This window comes from Dendroctonus ponderosae, unplaced genomic scaffold (assembly GCF_020466585.1).
Source record: "Dendroctonus ponderosae isolate FM_Combo_2020 unplaced genomic scaffold, Dpon_F_20191213v2 Dpon_F_20191213_10, whole genome shotgun sequence".
In the NCBI taxonomy this organism is placed as follows: domain Eukaryota; kingdom Metazoa; phylum Arthropoda; class Insecta; order Coleoptera; family Curculionidae; genus Dendroctonus; species Dendroctonus ponderosae.
The window spans coordinates 3,072,760-3,078,126 of NW_026017111.1; the positions used below are offsets into that span (position 1 = coordinate 3,072,760).

Genomic DNA, 5,367 nt, shown 5'->3' on the forward strand with positions numbered 1-5,367 from the left:
ATAAATCAAAATCACTGTCAGTTTAATAACGCAATGTGTATTGGAAAAGTTTATCAGATCTACAGATGCACCCGCACTAAGAGAAAAATGTCGAAAAAAAGAGAAAAAAGTGCATATAAGGCCGGAGTGGGTTCACCCTCCCATAAAAAGTTATCACTTCAAAAAATGCATGAAGAATGCACTAAAATGTACAAACAATGAACTGGAAATCGATCAAAAATGCTGCATTTTCCATGTGGGTCTGCTGAAGCATCGGCATATGAAATTTGCTAAAATAAACATGTTTCCACTCACTTATCTTCAGTAATGGTCATGATACAATGCACTAATCAAACACATTTGCTTTAAACCGTTGGAATAACCCAGAACTGCGTCGTTTCCTTATCAACGCCAAGGTAAGACGATGAACCTGCTCGGCAATGCAAATGTATTTCACTCAAACAAAATTCTGATTGATTGTTTTCCACAATGCGCTTTGCAGGTTGCGACCCCATTGCAGGTCTGGAACGGTTCGAAGCCCGATTTACTGTGATCTAGTTACCAATTCTATTAAATGTACATGGAAAAAAGCGCTCAACCTCAACACTTCACTTGGATTGAAACACCGAATCCCAGTTCTTCTGGTAAGAAATCGTATGCTTCAATGCCCTCAACCCAATAAAATTCCAATTAATTTTTTATCAAGGTTCCGAGTGATTGAATAATCATTATCGCGTTGGATGATTTTTTATTAGAATCATTCGGACTAGTACGTACAGGGTCATTCGAGGGACCAGTTTCTTCCTTTTCCCTTGCAAAGGGCACCCCGACGGTACTCGACCAGCTAATGTGTGCTGTGCACTGGCCGATTCTTTCCGTTTCCGCTTCGGAACGTCCCGCATCACTTTTTTACTCATTATCGAATAGCGTGAAAATCGCACAAAAAGGCACAACCGTTCTACAGTGTTTCTTCGGCACAATTAATGGCGATCCATGGACCGGGCGATTTAAGTAAACCCACTGCTGCAGACCAGTTGAAACATCTCCAACTTGGAAGCTTGAAAGCTTCCACTTGCAGCAACCTGCAGGAAATCGTTCAGACTTGTCCAGCTAAGTCTTTTACAGTCGGTCCGGAGTCAGTCTTTAGCCGTTGGCGCGACAGAGTAGACAAAATCAAAATGAACCAATTGAAAAACTTGGCTGGCAAACCTGAAAAATTTGGCTTTCAAAACGAACCGTCGAGGCAAAAAACTGATACGGTGACTCAAAGTTGAAGTGTAGTCGGTTTTGCTCCAGCTTTCACATTAACGCCAGAACAAAATCACGATCAAATCCGAAAATTTCAGTTTTTCCCAAATAGGTAAGTCAGAAACGAAAATTCGTAACAAAACGCCATTTTACTGGTCATTAAATTGCCCAACTTTTTCCCAATTAGTCACATCGGCTTGTCATTTGAAAAGACAGTAAACGCGCGGGAATGGTTGTGACGTCATAGCGCTAGTTCGTTCGATCGGAAGGCAATGCGGGAATACGGCTTGTGGTTGAATTGTCTGGGTGTTTGACTGTTCAGAATTCGAGCTGTGCTTTATTGATAATGGAAGCAACACAAAAACAATATGACAAATGCTGTATGGTGCCACTGTGTCCTAATACAACTTTTAAAACGCCAGATAAGCTATTTATTCGTGTACCATTAAGATAAAACTCGGCGTTTAAAATGGTTAAAGGCATGCAGAAGAGCTCACAAGGATATTTCTGAGAACACTACTAGATCATTTTAATGTCAGTATAAAAAACATATAGTAGTATAGAAACAATAAGTATCTGCGAAGGAAAAATCTCGTTTTATCGTCGGGTATTTACGTTAAATACCTACTATTGTTGTCATGCAACATATTAACACATATTTTTATGTAACTTTAATATTATTTATTTATTCTAGCTGGAAGAAGATATTACATTGTGATCAATGGGAACTGTTTGAATTTGGAAAATTAGAGCCATTAAAACCCGCATCTAACATTTTATCGATTTATATATATAAGTAAAACTATAGACTATTTTGTCTATAAATCTACCTGTTTAACACCGCGAACTTGAGCAAGTGCAAAACTTTCAGTGTTTTTAATGTCAGATGCCACGATAAACATATCCACTAGTGGTAAAATGTAAGATTGTCCTTTTACAAAACCTGCGGCAGTCATTTTGGAAGATTTTCCTTTTCTCCTAATATACTATAGAAACGTTTTAACGACAACATCAAGACTGAGTTACATGTTTACATGCTCCGCATTGCAGCAGCCACGGCCGACTAGCTAGTTGACGTCACAACTGGTCCCAGCCAATGACGGCGCGTTCCAAGAATAATTTGAATTATACAGTATTTAATTGCTTATATGAATTACATAGAAAAATGAGATTTTTGGTAAACTGTGGTGTTTTTAATAGTAGGTATTGTTACGTTTGCGAGTAATATTTTTCAAATTTTATTTTTGTGTAAGTTCCCAACTTAACCGGGTAGAAATTTCGAGGCCGCTTCAAGGAGATGACTTGAAAATTAAATCTCTATACCAGCAAGTTGGCTATTTTCAGTTCGATTCCTCGGTAAATGGGTGGTTCAGTCCTGAATAATACAAGCACAGATCGCTTCAGTGATTGGACGAGCTTTGTTTTCGAGTAAATCGATAAAACATGCATCTTTCACAGCAATTTGAAGTATTCACCGGAATACTCGAAAGAGGGGCTCTATTTCGAGTATTCCAAATCGTATACTTTAAGAAGAAAGAGTCAAACACTGACAAATTTATGGTGTTACTTGTGTTAATGGAAGCCACGTTAACAATTCCCATGGGGGCTTTTAAACGCAGTTATATTTGGAAATCGGATCGTCATTCCAGAATTTAGAGCGTATTAGCCATCCAGACCAGAGATAATCCCGTTTAAAAAACGTCTATGTATAACCTTGCTTAGTACCTATGAGTGGGTATTTAAAATATGAAAAATTTGCTTAGGTATAGTTATTGCGTTCTCTTAAATAAACATTAATGTATGTTAACGATTCGTTAGGGAGTTTTTAGGCCCCTTAATTGCAACACGTTTTACGTTATCCGTTATTCTGAGCATGCGCATTAGTAAAGAAATAACCGTTTACGTTATTAGAGGATAACGTGTTCCTTTATTTACGTACGCGTAGCGGTAACGTTAATAAGCATCACGTTAAAAAGCAGAACGACGGTGTTGACATATTTGACTTATTTCTAATATTATTAATAAAATAAACGGCTAAAATAGAATAAGAAATCTTTGTAAATTTAAATAAGACTTTTTCATTGATTAGTTTACTCCATTATTGCGTAAGTACGGATTTTATATGAAAATTGTTTGGGCAAATTTGAACTTTGGCAACACTACTAACATCGCAAGCACAGGTTCTAACTTCTAACCCATAACCTAACTATTTGATTTTCAATTTTTATTTAATATGTTTTTTCTGAACCCTAAATTTGATAAGGCGATCTCTAAGCTCTATATTTTCTAAATTAAAAATAGCTCTTCGGATTGCAACAACAGGTGGCTCCAAGATGTCGTGTAAAATTAAGCCCCTTATTGAATCGTGATCTACATCTCCCTGGTCATTTCGGTGCAGAAAGGCAGCTTCAATGTTTTCTTCCATCTGAGCCACTTTTTGTTTAAAATCAATACAAACTTAAACTAGCTTTGAAACTTTTCCAAACAAAACGGGATAAGAAAACAATAAAGTGAGGTTTATTTTATGAAGAGTGCAACAAACGCGGTATCAAAAACTAAAAAACGCACTTAACGTTATTTGCCTGAACACCTTATTTTTGTAACACTGCGCATGATCACAATAACGTTTAGCGTTTAAGCCCCACGTAATTGTCAGGGGCCTAAAAACTCTCTGTTGTAGGCATGATACAATGAATACAAGGTAGAATACTGCGTTGATTTGCGTGACGTCGTGTGGTACTCTCGGCCTGTTGTGTATAATAATAATAATAATAATATTGAAATTTTAATACAAATTAAATGAAACTACAGGATGTATGTAATTGTAATGATTGATGTATGTAAATGTAAGTTAATTTTTAGAAGTTGACACTTGTTTTGTTGACATTCGTATCACATTGCCGTTAACATCTGAAGGTGATTTGTTTTCCTGTGTTCTAAGCAGCGTTTGCAACCTTTTAAGGCAATAGAAACAGATCGAACAGTGTGTATGTATTGTTTTATATTGTCAACTCCAATAAATAAGCAAGTCTGACAAGTCTCAACTGTCACTCGACGAGTAAAATGACCATTTCGCGGCGCCACCGTCGGTAGTTGAACTCGCGAGTTGTAACAGAGTGCAAACAAATGTCAAATTACTAACTTGTAGTTATAAATTTAGCCACCAGGGAGCGTTTGCGCAATTTGAACTTGCGAATCAAGACTGTCAGATGCAAAACAATGGAATAAGATTTTCATACACACACCGACAGGTACATTGTTTCCAATAAAAAATTCGCACACCAAAGACCTCCACAATTTCATCAAAAGTGACCTTCAGCAGTCGAAACCAAAACGGTGCCATCGCGATGGCCTTTGTTTTTGATCACATTTCATGTGAACGCAAAGCGGTCATTGTTTTGCACGACTGGCCGAAAGATAATTCACAGTGCAATATTTTTAGATTTAAACACATATTCTGGGTGTTCCATTACTCAACAGACATTATAAGAAACTGTTACATCAAACTCGGGTCAGTTTGAGATTGACAATCTTTTGAGTTTGCCCTGAACGCGAGCCAAAAATTTTCCAATCTAAAAGTACCATCAAACGCCGGAAATAGTCACTAAAACTTCGAATTTTTCGAACAATTAACTGTGCACTCATTGCGTTAATTCGAAGTGACTTTTCCAATTGACTCCAGCGAAAAAGTCATCCACAGTCACAGTTGGGCGAACTCCAAACTCCTTATTAATTCGAATGCTTTTAAGGCCCCGTCTACTCATGATAAATTATATGGACCGAATGAGTGGTTAAACAAGATGACCCACATTTCTGTGACCCTAAGAAACTGGCCGATCACAGTCGCTCAAAGTCTCGCCTGTTAAGGAACGAAGACACAACTGTTCTCAAATCTATAATCAATCTGATATACAGCGTGTCCAGTAAGCGCATAATCAAAAGAAACGTTCTTTGGACCAAAAGAAGACAAAAAATAGTTCTCTGCTATCGGTGGTGAAAGTTTCAAAAAATAATGCTTTCTGAAATATTGGGCAAATGATATGATGATGACTCATGTTGTGATGAAGCAACCGAGTTCATGCCCTTTGGGCAAGTGAAGAATGTCTTGGAGCCAGGGGCGGATCCAGCTTTAAATTCAGG

General features: G+C 37.5%; 1 protein-coding gene across 3 annotated transcripts in view; it reads right to left on the reverse strand.

The window, feature by feature from the left end:
* Positions 1 to 5,367, reverse strand: part of LOC109545732 (protein pellino) — a 20,551-nt gene that overhangs the window by 9,428 nt on the left and 5,756 nt on the right. The gene's annotated exons all lie outside the window — the stretch shown is intronic.